The following is an 18,637-nucleotide window of genomic DNA, read 5'->3' as shown; positions in this document are numbered from 1 at the left end:
ATTCATTTGCGAGAGCATTTCTTAAATACCGCACCCATTCATAATTTTTTTTATCCCTGACCGCTTTTTTCGAAAGGGCCACGGTGGGAGGGGCTGTTACAAAATTCATTTGCCTCCTGTGAGGATCGAGCTCACGACCTCTGGTTTACTAGACCAGCGCTCTGCCACTGAGCTAAGGAGGCGCCTCCTAGCGCCCTTTTCGGGTACTTTGTTCTTACAGAGTAGTGAATCGGAGCCCTTCAGCTCGAAACGCACCGCATGAGCGACCATTATTTGCATTTAGTTAGCACAGCTGCTGCGTTCCTACACATCTCACACTATATCGATGTACAACTAAAATTCCAAAACAACACATTTATTTCATTTCAGAGTCACTTTCAGCTTCAAATACCGTTCCTCTGATATTCATACGAAGCTAGGCATCGTCGTAACCCGTTACGTTCATTACGCAAGGCTCACGAGAGGGGCGCATGTTGGATCCGCGTAGACACAAAATTTTGCGCCGCCCAGCGTGGGGCTCGAACCCACGGCCCTGAGATTAAGAGTCTCATGTACTACCGACTGAGCTAGCCGGGCTGCACGCAACGCGTTACGAGCCATACAATACTGATTTGACCTGCGACCATCTATTGAAGATTCTTTTGACTACAACTTATTTCCTGCTGCCACAAATCAGCTACAATCCTATTCAATGAAAAATTGTCTCCGAAAGGCATCAAATCTGCTTGAAATGATACGTGGCTATCAGCACCATTATTCAACACACATGCTCGACAGTGCGCAGACGCCTGTGGCGTAGCCCTTGGCTCCTGAATCAGATGCAGTAGTTCCAACAAAAACTCTCCTGAACGGCACTGTGCCGAAAACTTCGCTACAGATCACCCTTGTCTTGCTTGTGCTTCTGGTAGACGCCGGTTTTGCAGCCAGGAAGCGGACAGCAGCAACTTCCAACTAGTTTTAGAGTACTCAAACAACACAGTAAAACAGCATGCATCTTTTGCAGAACAGGAAAAACTCGACCGTGACAGGATTCGAACCTGCAATCTTCGGATCCGAAGTCCGACGCCTTATCCATTAGGCCACACGGTCACTGGTGCATTATACTTCTCCACACACACTTCATTTTCGCCATTTGTACACTTGGCAGAATGAATTTCCCATCTTTGACGCAGTTCTCCATCTCAAATTTCAGTACTAAAAGTACGACGCTACTTCTTGCTGTGTCCCATCGCAAGTTACATTCAAGCCCTTATGACGCTGATCAAACAAGAGGTGGCAAATCAGCTTCAATCGCTTAGTGCCATCTCAGTCGCTTGCAGAAGGTACCTCACCCTATGTGATACAATGGCGAGTTGTCGCTATTACCAAAGCGGCGGCGGCGGCGCCGACGACGACGACGACGACGACGACGACGACGACGACGACGACAATCGCGAGGGTCTTTATCAGGGGTAGAAAATACATCACAAGAACTAAGTATTTCACGTCGGCATTCTCCGCAGACTGCCAAAAGCTGCAGATTCTGGTGCCCACTTTAATAGCACCATTCACACTATTCATTTGCGAGAGCATTTCTTAAATACCGCACCCATTCATAATTTTTTTTATCCCTGACCGCTTTTTTCGAAAGGGCCACGGTGGGAGGGGCTGTTACAAAATTCATTTGCCTCCTGTGAGGATCGAACTCACGACCTCTGGTTTACTAGACCAGCGCTCTGCCACTGAGCTAAGGAGGCACCTCCTAGCGCCCTTTTCGGGTACTTTGTTCTTACAGAGTAGTGAATCGGAGCCCTTCAGCTCGAAACGCACCGCATGAGCGACCATTATTTGCATTTAGTTAGCACAGCTGCTGCTTTCCTACACATCTCACACTATATCGATGTACAACTAAAATTCCAAAACAACACATTTATTTCATTTCAGAGTCACTTTCAGCTTCAAATACCGTTCCTCTGATATTCATACGAAGCTAGGCATCGTCGTAACCCGTTACGTTCATTACGCAAGGCTCACGAGAGGGGCGCATGTTGGATCCGCGTAGACACAAAATTTTGCGCCGCCCAGCGTGGGGCTCGAACCCACGACCCTGAGATTAAGAGTCTCATGTACTACCGACTGAGCTAGCCGGGCTGCACGCAACGCGTTACGAGCCATACAATACTGATTTGACCTGCGACCATCTATTGAAGATTCTTTTGACTACAACTTATTTCCTGCTGCCACAAATCAGCTACAATCCTATTCAATGAAAAATTGTCTCCGAAAGGCATCAAATCTGCTTGAAATGATACGTGGCTATCAGCACCATTATTCAACACACATGCTCGACAGTGCGCAGACGCCTGTGGCGTAGCCCTTGGCTCCTGAATCAGATGCAGTAGTTACAACAAAAACTCTCCTGAACGGCACTGTGCCGAAAACTTCGCTACAGATCACCCTTGTCTTGCTTGTGCTTCTGGTAGACGCCGGTTTTGCAGCCAGGAAGCGGACAGCAGCAACTTCCAACTAGTTTTAGAGTACTCAAACAACACAGTAAAACAGCATGCATCTTTTGCAGAACAGGAAAAACTCGACCGTGACAGGATTCGAACCTGCAATCTTCGGATCCGAAGTCCGACGCCTTATCCATTAGGCCACACGGTCACTGGTGCAGTATACTTCTCCACACACACTTCATTTTCGCCATTTGTACACTTGGCAGAATGAATTTCCCATCTTTGACGCAGTTCTCCATCTCAAATTTCAGTACTAAAAGTACGACGCTACTTCTTGCTGTGTCCCATCGCAAGTTACATTCAAGCCCTTATGACGCTGATCAAACAAGAGGTGGCAAATCAGCTTCAATCGCTTAGTGCCATCTCAGTCGCTTGCAGAAGGTACCTCACCCTATGTGATACAATGGCGAGTTGTCGCTATTACCAAAGCGGCGGCGGCGGCGCCGACGACGACGACGACGACGACGACGACGACGACGACAATCGCGAGGGTCTTTATCAGGGGTAGAAAATACATCACAAGAACTAAGTATTTCACGTCGGCATTCTCCGCAGACTGCCAAAAGCTGCAGATTCTGGTGCCCACTTTAATAGCACCATTCACACTATTCATTTGCGAGAGCATTTCTTAAATACCGCACCCATTCATAATTTTTTTTATCCCTGACCGCTTTTTTCGAAAGGGCCACGGTGGGAGGGGCTGTTACAAAATTCATTTGCCTCCTGTGAGGATCGAACTCACGACCTCTGGTTTACTAGACCAGCGCTCTGCCACTGAGCTAAGGAGGCGCCTCCTAGCGCCCTTTTCGGGTACTTTGTTCTTACAGAGTAGTGAATCGGAGCCCTTCAGCTCGAAACGCACCGCATGAGCGACCATTATTTGCATTTAGTTAGCACAGCTGCTGCTTTCCTACACATCTCACACTATATCGATGTACAACTAAAATTCCAAAACAACACATTTATTTCATTTCAGAGTCACTTTCAGCTTCAAATACCGTTCCTCTGATATTCATACGAAGCTAGGCATCGTCGTAACCCGTTACGTTCATTACGCAAGGCTCACGAGAGGGGCGCATGTTGGATCCGCGTAGACACAAAATTTTGCGCCGCCCAGCGTGGGGCTCGAACCCACGGCCCTGAGATTAAGAGTCTCATGTACTACCGACTGAGCTAGCCGGGCTGCACGCAACGCGTTACGAGCCATACAATACTGATTTGACCTGCGACCATCTATTGAAGATTCTTTTGACTACAACTTATTTCCTGCTGCCACAAATCAGCTACAATCCTATTCAATGAAAAATTGTCTCCGAAAGGCATCAAATCTGCTTGAAATGATACGTGGCTATCAGCACCATTATTCAACACACATGCTCGACAGTGCGCAGACGCCTGTGGCGTAGCCCTTGGGTCCTGAATCAGATGCAGTAGTTCCAACAAAAACTCTCCTGAACGGCACTGTGCCGAAAACTTCGCTACAGATCACCCTTGTCTTGCTTGTGCTTCTGGTAGACGCCGGTTTTGCAGCCAGGAAGCGGACAGCAGCAACTTCCAACTAGTTTTAGAGTACTCAAACAACACAGTAAAACAGCATGCATCTTTTGCAGAACAGGAAAAACTCGACCGTGACAGGATTCGAACCTGCAATCTTCGGATCCGAAGTCCGACGCCTTATCCATTAGGCCACACGGTCACTGGTGCAGTATACTTCTCCACACACACTTCATTTTCGCCATTTGTACACTTGGCAGAATGAATTTCCCATCTTTGACGCAGTTCTCCATCTCAAATTTCAGTACTAAAAGTACGACGCTACTTCTTGCTGTGTCCCATCGCAAGTTACATTCAAGCCCTTATGACGCTGATCAAACAAGAGGTGGCAAATCAGCTTCAATCGCTTAGTGCCATCTCAGTCGCTTGCAGAAGGTACCTCACCCTATGTGATACAATGGCGAGTTGTCGCTATTACCAAAGCGGCGGCGGCGGCGCCGACGACGACGACGACGACGACGACAATCGCGAGGGTCTTTATCAGGGGTAGAAAATACATCACAAGAACTAAGTATTTCACGTCGGCATTCTCCGCAGACTGCCAAAAGCTGCAGATTCTGGTGCCCACTTTAATAGCACCATTCACACTATTCATTTGCGAGAGCATTTCTTAAATACCGCACCCATTCATAATTTTTTTTATCCCTGACCGCTTTTTTCGAAAGGGCCACGGTGGGAGGGGCTGTTACAAAATTCATTTGCCTCCTGTGAGGATCGAACTCACGACCTCTGGTTTACTAGACCAGCGCTCTGCCACTGAGCTAAGGAGGCGCCTCCTAGCGCCCTTTTCGGGTACTTTGTTCTTACAGAGTAGTGAATCGGAGCCCTTCAGCTCGAAACGCACCGCATGAGCGACCATTATTTGCATTTAGTTAGCACAGCTGCTGCGTTCCTACACATCTCACACTATATCGATGTACAACTAAAATTCCAAAACAACACATTTATTTCATTTCAGAGTCACTTTCAGCTTCAAATACCGTTCCTCTGATATTCATACGAAGCTAGGCATCGTCGTAACCCGTTACGTTCATTACGCAAGGCTCACGAGAGGGGCGCATGTTGGATCCGCGTAGACACAAAATTTTGCGCCGCCCAGCGTGGGGCTCGAACCCACGGCCCTGAGATTAAGAGTCTCATGTACTACCGACTGAGCTAGCCGGGATGCACGCAACGCGTTACGAGCCATACAATACTGATTTGACCTGCGACCATCTATTGAAGATTCTTTTGACTACAACTTATTTCCTGCTGCCACAAATCAGCTACAATCCTATTCAATGAAAAATTGTCTCCGAAAGGCATCAAATCTGCTTGAAATGATACGTGGCTATCAGCACCATTATTCAACACACATGCTCGACAGTGCGCAGACGCCTGTGGCGTAGCCCTTGGCTCCTGAATCAGATGCAGTAGTTCCAACAAAAACTCTCCTGAACGGCACTGTGCCGAAAACTTCGCTACAGATCACCCTTGTCTTGCTTGTGCTTCTGGTAGACGCCGGTTTTGCAGCCAGGAAGCGGACAGCAGCAACTTCCAACTAGTTTTAGAGTACTCAAACAACACAGTAAAACAGCATGCATCTTTTGCAGAACAGGAAAAACTCGACTGTGACAGGATTCGAACCTGCAATCTTCGGATCCGAAGTCCGACGCCTTATCCATTAGGCCACACGGTCACTGGTGCAGTATACTTCTCCACACACACTTCATTTTCGCCATTTGTACACTTGGCAGAATGAATTTCCCATCTTTGACGCAGTTCTCCATCTCAAATTTCAGTACTAAAAGTACGACGCTACTTCTTGCTGTGTCCCATCGCAAGTTACATTCAAGCCCTTATGACGCTGATCAAACAAGAGGTGGCAAATCAGCTTCAATCGCTTAGTGCCATCTCAGTCGCTTGCAGAAGGTACCTCACCCTATGTGATACAATGGCGAGTTGTCGCTATTACCAAAGCGGCGGCGGCGGCGCCGCCGACGACGACGACGACGACGACGACGACGACGACAATCGCGAGGGTCTTTATCAGGGGTAGAAAATACATCACAAGAACTAAGTATTTCACGTCGGCATTCTCCGCAGACTGCCAAAAGCTGCAGATTCTGGTGCCCACTTTAATAGCACCATTCACACTATTCATTTGCGAGAGCATTTCTTAAATACCGCACCCATTCATAATTTTTTTTATCCCTGACCGCTTTTTTCGAAAGGGCCACGGTGGGAGGGGCTGTTACAAAATTCATTTGCCTCCTGTGAGGATCGAACTCACGACCTCTGGTTTACTAGACCAGCGCTCTGCCACTGAGCTAAGGAGGCGCCTCCTAGCGCCCTTTTCGGGTACTTTGTTCTTACAGAGTAGTGAATCGGAGCCCTTCAGCTCGAAACGCACCGCATGAGCGACCATTATTTGCATTTAGTTAGCACAGCTGCTGCGTTCCTACACATCTCACACTATATCGATGTACAACTAAAATTCCAAAACAACACATTTATTTCATTTCAGAGTCACTTTCAGCTTCAAATACCGTTCCTCTGATATTCATACGAAGCTAGGCATCGTCGTAACCCGTTACGTTCATTACGCAAGGCTCACGAGAGGGGCGCATGTTGGATCCGCGTAGACACAAAATTTTGCGCCGCCCAGCGTGGGGCTCGAACCCACGGCCCTGAGATTAAGAGTCTCATGTACTACCGACTGAGCTAGCCGGGCTGCACGCAACGCGTTACGAGCCATACAATACTGATTTGACCTGCGACCATCTATTGAAGATTCTTTTGACTACAACTTATTTCCTGCTGCCACAAATCAGCTACAATCCTATTCAATGAAAAATTGTCTCCGAAAGGCATCAAATCTGCTTGAAATGATACGTGGCTATCAGCACCATTATTCAACACACATGCTCGACAGTGCGCAGACGCCTGTGGCGTAGCCCTTGGGTCCTGAATCAGATGCAGTAGTTCCAACAAAAACTCTCCTGAACGGCACTGTGCCGAAAACTTCGCTACAGATCACCCTTGTCTTGCTTGTGCTTCTGGTAGACGCCGGTTTTGCAGCCAGGAAGCGGACAGCAGCAACTTCCAACTAGTTTTAGAGTACTCAAACAACACAGTAAAACAGCATGCATCTTTTGCAGAACAGGAAAAACTCGACCGTGACAGGATTCGAACCTGCAATCTTCGGATCCGAAGTCCGACGCCTTATCCATTAGGCCACACGGTCACTGGTGCAGTATACTTCTCCACACACACTTCATTTTCGCCATTTGTACACTTGGCAGAATGAATTTCCCATCTTTGACGCAGTTCTCCATCTCAAATTTCAGTACTAAAAGTACGACGCTACTTCTTGCTGTGTCCCATCGCAAGTTACATTCAAGCCCTTATGACGCTGATCAAACAAGAGGTGGCAAATCAGCTTCAATCGCTTAGTGCCATCTCAGTCGCTTGCAGAAGGTACCTCACCCTATGTGATACAATGGCGAGTTGTCGCTATTACCAAAGCGGCGGCGGCGGCGCCGACGACGACGAACTAAGTATTTCACGTCGGCATTCTCCGCAGACTGCCAAAAGCTGCAGATTCTGGTGCCCACTTTAATAGCACCATTCACACTATTCATTTGCGAGAGCATTTCTTAAATACCGCACCCATTCATAATTTTTTTTATCCCTGACCGCTTTTTTCGAAAGGGCCACGGTGGGAGGGGCTGTTACAAAATTCATTTGCCTCCTGTGAGGATCGAACTCACGACCTCTGGTTTACTAGACCAGCGCTCTGCCACTGAGCTAAGGAGGCGCCTCCTAGCGCCCTTTTCGGGTACTTTGTTCTTACAGAGTAGTGAATCGGAGCCCTTCAGCTCGAAACGCACCGCATGAGCGACCATTATTTGCATTTAGTTAGCACAGCTGCTGCGTTCCTACACATCTCACACTATATCGATGTACAACTAAAATTCCAAAACAACACATTTATTTCATTTCAGAGTCACTTTCAGCTTCAAATACCGTTCCTCTGATATTCATACGAAGCTAGGCATCGTCGTAACCCGTTACGTTCATTACGCAAGGCTCACGAGAGGGGCGCATGTTGGATCCGCGTAGACACAAAATTTTGCGCCGCCCAGCGTGGGGCTCGAACCCACGGCCCTGAGATTAAGAGTCTCATGTACTACCGACTGAGCTAGCCGGGCTGCACGCAACGCGTTACGAGCCATACAATACTGATTTGACCTGCGACCATCTATTGAAGATTCTTTTGACTACAACTTATTTCCTGCTGCCACAAATCAGCTACAATCCTATTCAATGAAAAATTGTCTCCGAAAGGCATCAAATCTGCTTGAAATGATACGTGGCTATCAGCACCATTATTCAACACACATGCTCGACAGTGCGCAGACGCCTGTGGCGTAGCCCTTGGGTCCTGAATCAGATGCAGTAGTTCCAACAAAAACTCTCCTGAACGGCACTGTGCCGAAAACTTCGCTACAGATCACCCTTGTCTTGCTTGTGCTTCTGGTAGACGCCGGTTTTGCAGCCAGGAAGCGGACAGCAGCAACTTCCAACTAGTTTTAGAGTACTCAAACAACACAGTAAAACAGCATGCATCTTTTGCAGAACAGGAAAAACTCGACCGTGACAGGATTCGAACCTGCAATCTTCGGATCCGAAGTCCGACGCCTTATCCATTAGGCCACACGGTCACTGGTGCAGTATACTTCTCCACACACACTTCATTTTCGCCATTTGTACACTTGGCAGAATGAATTTCCCATCTTTGACGCAGTTCTCCATCTCAAATTTCAGTACTAAAAGTACGACGCTACTTCTTGCTGTGTCCCATCGCAAGTTACATTCAAGCCCTTATGACGCTGATCAAACAAGAGGTGGCAAATCAGCTTCAATCGCTTAGTGCCATCTCAGTCGCTTGCAGAAGGTACCTCACCCTATGTGATACAATGGCGAGTTGTCGCTATTACCAAAGCGGCGGCGGCGGCGCCGACGACGACGACGACGACGACGACAATCGCGAGGGTCTTTATCAGGGGTAGAAAATACATCACAAGAACTAAGTATTTCACGTCGGCATTCTCCGCAGACTGCCAAAAGCTGCAGATTCTGGTGCCCACTTTAATAGCACCATTCACACTATTCATTTGCGAGAGCATTTCTTAAATACCGCACCCATTCATAATATTTTTTATCCCTGACCGCTTTTTTCGAAAGGGCCACGGTGGGAGGGGCTGTTACAAAATTCATTTGCCTCCTGTGAGGATCGAACTCACGACCTCTGGTTTACTAGACCAGCGCTCTGCCACTGAGCTAAGGAGGCGCCTCCTAGCGCCCTTTTCGGGTACTTTGTTCTTACAGAGTAGTGAATCGGAGCCCTTCAGCTCGAAACGCACCGCATGAGCGACCATTATTTGCATTTAGTTAGCACAGCTGCTGCGTTCCTACACATCTCACACTATATCGATGTACAACTAAAATTCCAAAACAACACATTTATTTCATTTCAGAGTCACTTTCAGCTTCAAATACCGTTCCTCTGATATTCATACGAAGCTAGGCATCGTCGTAACCCGTTACGTTCATTACGCAAGGCTCACGAGAGGGGCGCATGTTGGATCCGCGTAGACACAAAATTTTGCGCCGCCCAGCGTGGGGCTCGAACCCACGGCCCTGAGATTAAGAGTCTCATGTACTACCGACTGAGCTAGCCGGGCTGCACGCAACGCGTTACGAGCCATACAATACTGATTTGACCTGCGACCATCTATTGAAGATTCTTTTGACTACAACTTATTTCCTGCTGCCACAAATCAGCTACAATCCTATTCAATGAAAAATTGTCTCCGAAAGGCATCAAATCTGCTTGAAATGATACGTGGCTATCAGCACCATTATTCAACACACATGCTCGACAGTGCGCAGACGCCTGTGGCGTAGCCCTTGGGTCCTGAATCAGATGCAGTAGTTCCAACAAAAACTCTCCTGAACGGCACTGTGCCGAAAACTTCGCTACAGATCACCCTTGTCTTGCTTGTGCTTCTGGTAGACGCCGGTTTTGCAGCCAGGAAGCGGACAGCAGCAACTTCCAACTAGTTTTAGAGTACTCAAACAACACAGTAAAACAGCATGCATCTTTTGCAGAACAGGAAAAACTCGACCGTGACAGGATTCGAACCTGCAATCTTCGGATCCGAAGTCCGACGCCTTATCCATTAGGCCACACGGTCACTGGTGCAGTATACTTCTCCACACACACTTCATTTTCGCCATTTGTACACTTGGCAGAATGAATTTCCCATCTTTGACGCAGTTCTCCATCTCAAATTTCAGTACTAAAAGTACGACGCTACTTCTTGCTGTGTCCCATCGCAAGTTACATTCAAGCCCTTATGACGCTGATCAAACAAGAGGTGGCAAATCAGCTTCAATCGCTTAGTGCCATCTCAGTCGCTTGCAGAAGGTACCTCACCCTATGTGATACAATGGCGAGTTGTCGCTATTACCAAAGCGGCGGCGGCGGCGCCGACGACGACGACGACGACGACGACAATCGCGAGGGTCTTTATCAGGGGTAGAAAATACATCACAAGAACTAAGTATTTCACGTCGGCATTCTCCGCAGACTGCCAAAAGCTGCAGATTCTGGTGCCCACTTTAATAGCACCATTCACACTATTCATTTGCGAGAGCATTTCTTAAATACCGCACCCATTCATAATTTTTTTTATCCCTGACCGCTTTTTTCGAAAGGGCCACGGTGGGAGGGGCTGTTACAAAATTCATTTGCCTCCTGTGAGGATCGAACTCACGACCTCTGGTTTACTAGACCAGCGCTCTGCCACTGAGCTAAGGAGGCGCCTCCTAGCGCCCTTTTCGGGTACTTTGTTCTTACAGAGTAGTGAATCGGAGCCCTTCAGCTCGAAACGCACCGCATGAGCGACCATTATTTGCATTTAGTTAGCACAGCTGCTGCGTTCCTACACATCTCACACTATATCGATGTACAACTAAAATTCCAAAACAACACATTTATTTCATTTCAGAGTCACTTTCAGCTTCAAATACCGTTCCTCTGATATTCATACGAAGCTAGGCATCGTCGTAACCCGTTACGTTCATTACGCAAGGCTCACGAGAGGGGCGCATGTTGGATCCGCGTAGACACAAAATTTTGCGCCGCCCAGCGTGGGGCTCGAACCCACGGCCCTGAGATTAAGAGTCTCATGTACTACCGACTGAGCTAGCCGGGCTGCACGCAACGCGTTACGAGCCATACAATACTGATTTGACCTGCGACCATCTATTGAAGATTCTTTTGACTACAACTTATTTCCTGCTGCCACAAATCAGCTACAATCCTATTCAATGAAAAATTGTCTCCGAAAGGCATCAAATCTGCTTGAAATGATACGTGGCTATCAGCACCATTATTCAACACACATGCTCGACAGTGCGCAGACGCCTGTGGCGTAGCCCTTGGCTCCTGAATCAGATGCAGTAGTTCCAACAAAAACTCTCCTGAACGGCACTGTGCCGAAAACTTCGCTACAGATCACCCTTGTCTTGCTTGTGCTTCTGGTAGACGCCGGTTTTGCAGCCAGGAAGCGGACAGCAGCAACTTCCAACTAGTTTTAGAGTACTCAAACAACACAGTAAAACAGCATGCATCTTTTGCAGAACAGGAAAAACTCGACTGTGACAGGATTCGAACCTGCAATCTTCGGATCCGAAGTCCGACGCCTTATCCATTAGGCCACACGGTCACTGGTGCAGTATACTTCTCCACACACACTTCATTTTCGCCATTTGTACACTTGGCAGAATGAATTTCCCATCTTTGACGCAGTTCTCCATCTCAAATTTCAGTACTAAAAGTACGACGCTACTTCTTGCTGTGTCCCATCGCAAGTTACATTCAAGCCCTTATGACGCTGATCAAACAAGAGGTGGCAAATCAGCTTCAATCGCTTAGTGCCATCTCAGTCGCTTGCAGAAGGTACCTCACCCTATGTGATACAATGGCGAGTTGTCGCTATTACCAAAGCGGCGGCGGCGGCGCCGACGACGACGACGACGACGACGACGACGACAATCGCGAGGGTCTTTATCAGGGGTAGAAAATACATCACAAGAACTAAGTATTTCACGTCGGCATTCTCCGCAGACTGCCAAAAGCTGCAGATTCTGGTGCCCACTTTAATAGCACCATTCACACTATTCATTTGCGAGAGCATTTCTTAAATACCGCACCCATTCATAATTTTTTTTATCCCTGACCGCTTTTTTCGAAAGGGCCACGGTGGGAGGGGCTGTTACAAAATTCATTTGCCTCCTGTGAGGATCGAACTCACGACCTCTGGTTTACTAGACCAGCGCTCTGCCACTGAGCTAAGGAGGCGCCTCCTAGCGCCCTTTTCGGGTACTTTGTTCTTACAGAGTAGTGAATCGGAGCCCTTCAGCTCGAAACGCACCGCATGAGCGACCATTATTTGCATTTAGTTAGCACAGCTGCTGCGTTCCTACACATCTCACACTATATCGATGTACAACTAAAATTCCAAAACAACACATTTATTTCATTTCAGAGTCACTTTCAGCTTCAAATACCGTTCCTCTGATATTCATACGAAGCTAGGCATCGTCGTAACCCGTTACGTTCATTACGCAAGGCTCACGAGAGGGGCGCATGTTGGATCCGCGTAGACACAAAATTTTGCGCCGCCCAGCGTGGGGCTCGAACCCACGGCCCTGAGATTAAGAGTCTCATGTACTACCGACTGAGCTAGCCGGGCTGCACGCAACGCGTTACGAGCCATACAATACTGATTTGACCTGCGACCATCTATTGAAGATTCTTTTGACTACAACTTATTTCCTGCTGCCACAAATCAGCTACAATCCTATTCAATGAAAAATTGTCTCCGAAAGGCATCAAATCTGCTTGAAATGATACGTGGCTATCAGCACCATTATTCAACACACATGCTCGACAGTGCGCAGACGCCTGTGGCGTAGCCCTTGGGTCCTGAATCAGATGCAGTAGTTCCAACAAAAACTCTCCTGAACGGCACTGTGCCGAAAACTTCGCTACAGATCACCCTTGTCTTGCTTGTGCTTCTGGTAGACGCCGGTTTTGCAGCCAGGAAGCGGACAGCAGCAACTTCCAACTAGTTTTAGAGTACTCAAACAACACAGTAAAACAGCATGCATCTTTTGCAGAACAGGAAAAACTCGACCGTGACAGGATTCGAACCTGCAATCTTCGGATCCGAAGTCCGACGCCTTATCCATTAGGCCACACGGTCACTGGTGCAGTATACTTCTCCACACACACTTCATTTTCGCCATTTGTACACTTGGCAGAATGAATTTCCCATCTTTGACGCAGTTCTCCATCTCAAATTTCAGTACTAAAAGTACGACGCTACTTCTTGCTGTGTCCCATCGCAAGTTACATTCAAGCCCTTATGACGCTGATCAAACAAGAGGTGGCAAATCAGCTTCAATCGCTTAGTGCCATCTCAGTCGCTTGCAGAAGGTACCTCACCCTATGTGATACAATGGCGAGTTGTCGCTATTACCAAAGCGGCGGCGGCGGCGCCGACGACGACGACGACGACGACGACAATCGCGAGGGTCTTTATCAGGGGTAGAAAATACATCACAAGAACTAAGTATTTCACGTCGGCATTCTCCGCAGACTGCCAAAAGCTGCAGATTCTGGTGCCCACTTTAATAGCACCATTCACACTATTCATTTGCGAGAGCATTTCTTAAATACCGCACCCATTCATAATATTTTTTATCCCTGACCGCTTTTTTCGAAAGGGCCACGGTGGGAGGGGCTGTTACAAAATTCATTTGCCTCCTGTGAGGATCGAACTCACGACCTCTGGTTTACTAGACCAGCGCTCTGCCACTGAGCTAAGGAGGCGCCTCCTAGCGCCCTTTTCGGGTACTTTGTTCTTACAGAGTAGTGAATCGGAGCCCTTCAGCTCGAAACGCACCGCATGAGCGACCATTATTTGCATTTAGTTAGCACAGCTGCTGCGTTCCTACACATCTCACACTATATCGATGTACAACTAAAATTCCAAAACAACACATTTATTTCATTTCAGAGTCACTTTCAGCTTCAAATACCGTTCCTCTGATATTCATACGAAGCTAGGCATCGTCGTAACCCGTTACGTTCATTACGCAAGGCTCACGAGAGGGGCGCATGTTGGATCCGCGTAGACACAAAATTTTGCGCCGCCCAGCGTGGGGCTCGAACCCACGGCCCTGAGATTAAGAGTCTCATGTACTACCGACTGAGCTAGCCGGGCTGCACGCAACGCGTTACGAGCCATACAATACTGATTTGACCTGCGACCATCTATTGAAGATTCTTTTGACTACAACTTATTTCCTGCTGCCACAAATCAGCTACAATCCTATTCAATGAAAAATTGTCTCCGAAAGGCATCAAATCTGCTTGAAATGATACGTGGCTATCAGCACCATTATTCAACACACATGCTCGACAGTGCGCAGACGCCTGTGGCGTAGCCCTTGGCTCCTGAATCAGATGCAGTAGTTCCAACAAAAACTCTCCTGAACGGCACTGTGCCGAAAACTTCGCTACAGATCACCCTTGTCTTGCTTGTGCTTCTGGTAGACGCCGGTTTTGCAGCCAGGAAGCGGACAGCAGCAACTTCCAACTAGTTTTAGAGTACTCAAACAACACAGTAAAACAGCATGCATCTTTTGCAGAACAGGAAAAACTCGACCGTGACAGGATTCGAACCTGCAATCTTCGGATCCGAAGTCCGACGCCTTATCCATTAGGCCACACGGTCACTGGTGCAGTATACTTCTCCACACACACTTCATTTTCGCCATTTGTACACTTGGCAGAATGAATTTCCCATCTTTGACGCAGTTCTCCATCTCAAATTTCAGTACTAAAAGTACGACGCTACTTCTTGCTGTGTCCCATCGCAAGTTACATTCAAGCCCTTATGACGCTGATCAAACAAGAGGTGGCAAATCAGCTTCAATCGCTTAGTGCCATCTCAGTCGCTTGCAGAAGGTACCTCACCCTATGTGATACAATGGCGAGTTGTCGCTATTACCAAAGCGGCGGCGGCGGCGCCGACGACGACGACGACGACGACGACAATCGCGAGGGTCTTTATCAGGGGTAGAAAATACATCACAAGAACTAAGTATTTCACGTCGGCATTCTCCGCAGACTGCCAAAAGCTGCAGATTCTGGTGCCCACTTTAATAGCACCATTCACACTATTCATTTGCGAGAGCATTTCTTAAATACCGCACCCATTCATAATTTTTTTTATCCCTGACCGCTTTTTTCGAAAGGGCCACGGTGGGAGGGGCTGTTACAAAATTCATTTGCCTCCTGTGAGGATCGAACTCACGACCTCTGGTTTACTAGACCAGCGCTCTGCCACTGAGCTAAGGAGGCGCCTCCTAGCGCCCTTTTCGGGTACTTTGTTCTTACAGAGTAGTGAATCGGAGCCCTTCAGCTCGAAACGCACCGCATGAGCGACCATTATTTGCATTTAGTTAGCACAGCTGCTGCGTTCCTACACATCTCACACTATATCGATGTACAACTAAAATTCCAAAACAACACATTTATTTCATTTCAGAGTCACTTTCAGCTTCAAATACCGTTCCTCTGATATTCATACGAAGCTAGGCATCGTCGTAACCCGTTACGTTCATTACGCAAGGCTCACGAGAGGGGCGCATGTTGGATCCGCGTAGACACAAAATTTTGCGCCGCCCAGCGTGGGGCTCGAACCCACGGCCCTGAGATTAAGAGTCTCATGTACTACCGACTGAGCTAGCCGGGCTGCACGCAACGCGTTACGAGCCATACAATACTGATTTGACCTGCGACCATCTATTGAAGATTCTTTTGACTACAACTTATTTCCTGCTGCCACAAATCAGCTACAATCCTATTCAATGAAAAATTGTCTCCGAAAGGCATCAAATCTGCTTGAAATGATACGTGGCTATCAGCACCATTATTCAACACACATGCTCGACAGTGCGCAGACGCCTGTGGCGTAGCCCTTGGGTCCTGAATCAGATGCAGTAGTTCCAACAAAAACTCTCCTGAACGGCACTGTGCCGAAAACTTCGCTACAGATCACCCTTGTCTTGCTTGTGCTTCTGGTAGACGCCGGTTTTGCAGCCAGGAAGCGGACAGCAGCAACTTCCAACTAGTTTTAGAGTACTCAAACAACACAGTAAAACAGCATGCATCTTTTGCAGAACAGGAAAAACTCGACTGTGACAGGATTCGAACCTGCAATCTTCGGATCCGAAGTCCGACGCCTTATCCATTAGGCCACACGGTCACTGGTGCAGTATACTTCTCCACACACACTTCATTTTCGCCATTTGTACACTTGGCAGAATGAATTTCCCATCTTTGACGCAGTTCTCCATCTCAAATTTCAGTACTAAAAGTACGACGCTACTTCTTGCTGTGTCCCATCGCAAGTTACATTCAAGCCCTTATGACGCTGATCAAACAAGAGGTGGCAAATCAGCTTCAATCGCTTAGTGCCATCTCAGTCGCTTGCAGAAGGTACCTCACCCTATGTGATACAATGGCGAGTTGTCGCTATTACCAAAGCGGCGGCGGCGGCGCCGCCGCCGACGACGACGACGACGACGACGACGACGACGACAATCGCGAGGGTCTTTATCAGGGGTAGAAAATACATCACAAGAACTAAGTATTTCACGTCGGCATTCTCCGCAGACTGCCAAAAGCTGCAGATTCTGGTGCCCACTTTAATAGCACCATTCACACTATTCATTTGCGAGAGCATTTCTTAAATACCGCACCCATTCATAATTTTTTTTATCCCTGACCGCTTTTTTCGAAAGGGCCACGGTGGGAGGGGCTGTTACAAAATTCATTTGCCTCCTGTGAGGATCGAACTCACGACCTCTGGTTTACTAGACCAGCGCTCTGCCACTGAGCTAAGGAGGCGCCTCCTAGCGCCCTTTTCGGGTACTTTGTTCTTACAGAGTAGTGAATCGGAGCCCTTCAGCTCGAAACGCACCGCATGAGCGACCATTATTTGCATTTAGTTAGCACAGCTGCTGCGTTCCTACACATCTCACACTATATCGATGTACAACTAAAATTCCAAAACAACACATTTATTTCATTTCAGAGTCACTTTCAGCTTCAAATACCGTTCCTCTGATATTCATACGAAGCTAGGCATCGTCGTAACCCGTTACGTTCATTACGCAAGGCTCACGAGAGGGGCGCATGTTGGATCCGCGTAGACACAAAATTTTGCGCCGCCCAGCGTGGGGCTCGAACCCACGGCCCTGAGATTAAGAGTCTCATGTACTACCGACTGAGCTAGCCGGGCTGCACGCAACGCGTTACGAGCCATACAATACTGATTTGACCTGCGACCATCTATTGAAGATTCTTTTGACTACAACTTATTTCCTGCTGCCACAAATCAGCTACAATCCTATTCAATGAAAAATTGTCTCCGAAAGGCATCAAATCTGCTTGAAATGATACGTGGCTATCAGCACCATTATTCAACACACATGCTCGACAGTGCGCAGACGCCTGTGGCGTAGCCCTTGGGTCCTGAATCAGATGCAGTAGTTCCAACAAAAACTCTCCTGAACGGCACTGTGCCGAAAACTTCGCTACAGATCACCCTTGTCTTGCTTGTGCTTCTGGTAGACGCCGGTTTTGCAGCCAGGAAGCGGACAGCAGCAACTTCCAACTAGTTTTAGAGTACTCAAACAACACAGTAAAACAGCATGCATCTTTTGCAGAACAGGAAAAACTCGACCGTGACAGGATTCGAACCTGCAATCTTCGGATCCGAAGTCCGACGCCTTATCCATTAGGCCACACGGTCACTGGTGCAGTATACTTCTCCACACACACTTCATTTTCGCCATTTGTACACTTGGCAGAATGAATTTCCCATCTTTGACGCAGTTCTCCATCTCAAATTTCAGTACTAAAAGTACGACGCTACTTCTTGCTGTGTCCCATCGCAAGTTACATTCAAGCCCTTATGACGCTGATCAAACAAGAGGTGGCAAATCAGCTTCAATCGCTTAGTGCCATCTCAGTCGCTTGCAGAAGGTACCTCACCCTATGTGATACAATGGCGAGTTGTCGCTATTACCAAAGCGGCGGCGGCGGCGCCGACGACGACGACGACGACGACGACAATCGCGAGGGTCTTTATCAGGGGTAGAAAATACATCACAAGAACTAAGTATTTCACGTCGGCATTCTCCGCAGACTGCCAAAAGCTGCAGATTCTGGTGCCCACTTTAATAGCACCATTCACACTATTCATTTGCGAGAGCATTTCTTAAATACCGCACCCATTCATAATTTTTTTTATCCCTGACCGCTTTTTTCGAAAGGGCCACGGTGGGAGGGGCTGTTACAAAATTCATTTGCCTCCTGTGAGGATCGAACTCACGACCTCTGGTTTACTAGACCAGCGCTCTGCCACTGAGCTAAGGAGGCGCCTCCTAGCGCCCTT

General features: G+C 47.8%; 37 non-coding genes across 37 annotated transcripts; all 37 read right to left on the bottom strand.

Moving 5' to 3' along the window:
• Window positions 1-110: 110 nt before the first annotated feature.
• Trnat-agu (transfer RNA threonine (anticodon AGU)) lies at window positions 111-182 on the bottom strand. The gene has a single exon. It is a non-coding gene; the product is annotated as a tRNA-Thr (tRNA).
• Window positions 183-503: 321 nt separating this feature from the next.
• Trnak-cuu (transfer RNA lysine (anticodon CUU)) lies at window positions 504-576 on the bottom strand. Its single transcript has one exon. It is a non-coding gene; the product is annotated as a tRNA-Lys (tRNA).
• Window positions 577-1,016: 440 nt separating this feature from the next.
• On the bottom strand, window positions 1,017-1,089 carry Trnar-ucg (transfer RNA arginine (anticodon UCG)). Its single transcript has one exon. It is a non-coding gene; the product is annotated as a tRNA-Arg (tRNA).
• Window positions 1,090-1,664: 575 nt separating this feature from the next.
• Window positions 1,665-1,736, bottom strand: Trnat-agu (transfer RNA threonine (anticodon AGU)). Its single transcript has one exon. It is a non-coding gene; the product is annotated as a tRNA-Thr (tRNA).
• Window positions 1,737-2,057: 321 nt separating this feature from the next.
• Trnak-cuu (transfer RNA lysine (anticodon CUU)) lies at window positions 2,058-2,130 on the bottom strand. Its single transcript has one exon. It is a non-coding gene; the product is annotated as a tRNA-Lys (tRNA).
• Window positions 2,131-2,570: 440 nt separating this feature from the next.
• Window positions 2,571-2,643, bottom strand: Trnar-ucg (transfer RNA arginine (anticodon UCG)). The gene has a single exon. It is a non-coding gene; the product is annotated as a tRNA-Arg (tRNA).
• Window positions 2,644-3,212: 569 nt separating this feature from the next.
• Window positions 3,213-3,284, bottom strand: Trnat-agu (transfer RNA threonine (anticodon AGU)). Its single transcript has one exon. It is a non-coding gene; the product is annotated as a tRNA-Thr (tRNA).
• A 321-nt stretch (window positions 3,285-3,605) lies between these two features.
• Window positions 3,606-3,678, bottom strand: Trnak-cuu (transfer RNA lysine (anticodon CUU)). Its single transcript has one exon. It is a non-coding gene; the product is annotated as a tRNA-Lys (tRNA).
• Window positions 3,679-4,118: 440 nt separating this feature from the next.
• Window positions 4,119-4,191, bottom strand: Trnar-ucg (transfer RNA arginine (anticodon UCG)). The gene has a single exon. It is a non-coding gene; the product is annotated as a tRNA-Arg (tRNA).
• Window positions 4,192-4,748: 557 nt separating this feature from the next.
• On the bottom strand, window positions 4,749-4,820 carry Trnat-agu (transfer RNA threonine (anticodon AGU)). The gene has a single exon. It is a non-coding gene; the product is annotated as a tRNA-Thr (tRNA).
• A 321-nt stretch (window positions 4,821-5,141) lies between these two features.
• On the bottom strand, window positions 5,142-5,214 carry Trnak-cuu (transfer RNA lysine (anticodon CUU)). The gene has a single exon. It is a non-coding gene; the product is annotated as a tRNA-Lys (tRNA).
• A 440-nt stretch (window positions 5,215-5,654) lies between these two features.
• Trnar-ucg (transfer RNA arginine (anticodon UCG)) lies at window positions 5,655-5,727 on the bottom strand. The gene has a single exon. It is a non-coding gene; the product is annotated as a tRNA-Arg (tRNA).
• Window positions 5,728-6,296: 569 nt separating this feature from the next.
• Window positions 6,297-6,368, bottom strand: Trnat-agu (transfer RNA threonine (anticodon AGU)). Its single transcript has one exon. It is a non-coding gene; the product is annotated as a tRNA-Thr (tRNA).
• A 321-nt stretch (window positions 6,369-6,689) lies between these two features.
• Window positions 6,690-6,762, bottom strand: Trnak-cuu (transfer RNA lysine (anticodon CUU)). Its single transcript has one exon. It is a non-coding gene; the product is annotated as a tRNA-Lys (tRNA).
• Window positions 6,763-7,202: 440 nt separating this feature from the next.
• On the bottom strand, window positions 7,203-7,275 carry Trnar-ucg (transfer RNA arginine (anticodon UCG)). Its single transcript has one exon. It is a non-coding gene; the product is annotated as a tRNA-Arg (tRNA).
• Window positions 7,276-7,776: 501 nt separating this feature from the next.
• On the bottom strand, window positions 7,777-7,848 carry Trnat-agu (transfer RNA threonine (anticodon AGU)). Its single transcript has one exon. It is a non-coding gene; the product is annotated as a tRNA-Thr (tRNA).
• A 321-nt stretch (window positions 7,849-8,169) lies between these two features.
• Trnak-cuu (transfer RNA lysine (anticodon CUU)) lies at window positions 8,170-8,242 on the bottom strand. The gene has a single exon. It is a non-coding gene; the product is annotated as a tRNA-Lys (tRNA).
• A 440-nt stretch (window positions 8,243-8,682) lies between these two features.
• On the bottom strand, window positions 8,683-8,755 carry Trnar-ucg (transfer RNA arginine (anticodon UCG)). The gene has a single exon. It is a non-coding gene; the product is annotated as a tRNA-Arg (tRNA).
• Window positions 8,756-9,312: 557 nt separating this feature from the next.
• Window positions 9,313-9,384, bottom strand: Trnat-agu (transfer RNA threonine (anticodon AGU)). Its single transcript has one exon. It is a non-coding gene; the product is annotated as a tRNA-Thr (tRNA).
• Window positions 9,385-9,705: 321 nt separating this feature from the next.
• On the bottom strand, window positions 9,706-9,778 carry Trnak-cuu (transfer RNA lysine (anticodon CUU)). Its single transcript has one exon. It is a non-coding gene; the product is annotated as a tRNA-Lys (tRNA).
• A 440-nt stretch (window positions 9,779-10,218) lies between these two features.
• On the bottom strand, window positions 10,219-10,291 carry Trnar-ucg (transfer RNA arginine (anticodon UCG)). Its single transcript has one exon. It is a non-coding gene; the product is annotated as a tRNA-Arg (tRNA).
• Window positions 10,292-10,848: 557 nt separating this feature from the next.
• On the bottom strand, window positions 10,849-10,920 carry Trnat-agu (transfer RNA threonine (anticodon AGU)). Its single transcript has one exon. It is a non-coding gene; the product is annotated as a tRNA-Thr (tRNA).
• Window positions 10,921-11,241: 321 nt separating this feature from the next.
• On the bottom strand, window positions 11,242-11,314 carry Trnak-cuu (transfer RNA lysine (anticodon CUU)). Its single transcript has one exon. It is a non-coding gene; the product is annotated as a tRNA-Lys (tRNA).
• A 440-nt stretch (window positions 11,315-11,754) lies between these two features.
• Trnar-ucg (transfer RNA arginine (anticodon UCG)) lies at window positions 11,755-11,827 on the bottom strand. Its single transcript has one exon. It is a non-coding gene; the product is annotated as a tRNA-Arg (tRNA).
• A 563-nt stretch (window positions 11,828-12,390) lies between these two features.
• Window positions 12,391-12,462, bottom strand: Trnat-agu (transfer RNA threonine (anticodon AGU)). Its single transcript has one exon. It is a non-coding gene; the product is annotated as a tRNA-Thr (tRNA).
• A 321-nt stretch (window positions 12,463-12,783) lies between these two features.
• On the bottom strand, window positions 12,784-12,856 carry Trnak-cuu (transfer RNA lysine (anticodon CUU)). Its single transcript has one exon. It is a non-coding gene; the product is annotated as a tRNA-Lys (tRNA).
• Window positions 12,857-13,296: 440 nt separating this feature from the next.
• Window positions 13,297-13,369, bottom strand: Trnar-ucg (transfer RNA arginine (anticodon UCG)). Its single transcript has one exon. It is a non-coding gene; the product is annotated as a tRNA-Arg (tRNA).
• Window positions 13,370-13,926: 557 nt separating this feature from the next.
• On the bottom strand, window positions 13,927-13,998 carry Trnat-agu (transfer RNA threonine (anticodon AGU)). The gene has a single exon. It is a non-coding gene; the product is annotated as a tRNA-Thr (tRNA).
• Window positions 13,999-14,319: 321 nt separating this feature from the next.
• On the bottom strand, window positions 14,320-14,392 carry Trnak-cuu (transfer RNA lysine (anticodon CUU)). Its single transcript has one exon. It is a non-coding gene; the product is annotated as a tRNA-Lys (tRNA).
• A 440-nt stretch (window positions 14,393-14,832) lies between these two features.
• Window positions 14,833-14,905, bottom strand: Trnar-ucg (transfer RNA arginine (anticodon UCG)). Its single transcript has one exon. It is a non-coding gene; the product is annotated as a tRNA-Arg (tRNA).
• A 557-nt stretch (window positions 14,906-15,462) lies between these two features.
• Trnat-agu (transfer RNA threonine (anticodon AGU)) lies at window positions 15,463-15,534 on the bottom strand. The gene has a single exon. It is a non-coding gene; the product is annotated as a tRNA-Thr (tRNA).
• A 321-nt stretch (window positions 15,535-15,855) lies between these two features.
• On the bottom strand, window positions 15,856-15,928 carry Trnak-cuu (transfer RNA lysine (anticodon CUU)). The gene has a single exon. It is a non-coding gene; the product is annotated as a tRNA-Lys (tRNA).
• A 440-nt stretch (window positions 15,929-16,368) lies between these two features.
• On the bottom strand, window positions 16,369-16,441 carry Trnar-ucg (transfer RNA arginine (anticodon UCG)). Its single transcript has one exon. It is a non-coding gene; the product is annotated as a tRNA-Arg (tRNA).
• Window positions 16,442-17,013: 572 nt separating this feature from the next.
• Trnat-agu (transfer RNA threonine (anticodon AGU)) lies at window positions 17,014-17,085 on the bottom strand. The gene has a single exon. It is a non-coding gene; the product is annotated as a tRNA-Thr (tRNA).
• A 321-nt stretch (window positions 17,086-17,406) lies between these two features.
• On the bottom strand, window positions 17,407-17,479 carry Trnak-cuu (transfer RNA lysine (anticodon CUU)). The gene has a single exon. It is a non-coding gene; the product is annotated as a tRNA-Lys (tRNA).
• Window positions 17,480-17,919: 440 nt separating this feature from the next.
• Window positions 17,920-17,992, bottom strand: Trnar-ucg (transfer RNA arginine (anticodon UCG)). Its single transcript has one exon. It is a non-coding gene; the product is annotated as a tRNA-Arg (tRNA).
• Window positions 17,993-18,549: 557 nt separating this feature from the next.
• Trnat-agu (transfer RNA threonine (anticodon AGU)) lies at window positions 18,550-18,621 on the bottom strand. The gene has a single exon. It is a non-coding gene; the product is annotated as a tRNA-Thr (tRNA).
• Between the last annotated feature and the right edge of the window lie 16 nt (window positions 18,622-18,637).

Source organism: Schistocerca cancellata, unplaced genomic scaffold, assembly GCF_023864275.1.
Source record: "Schistocerca cancellata isolate TAMUIC-IGC-003103 unplaced genomic scaffold, iqSchCanc2.1 HiC_scaffold_1109, whole genome shotgun sequence".
Taxonomy (NCBI): Eukaryota; Metazoa; Arthropoda; class Insecta; order Orthoptera; family Acrididae; genus Schistocerca; species Schistocerca cancellata.
The sequence above is the reverse complement of the archived record's forward strand: the minus strand, read 5'-3'. Positions and strand labels throughout refer to the sequence as shown.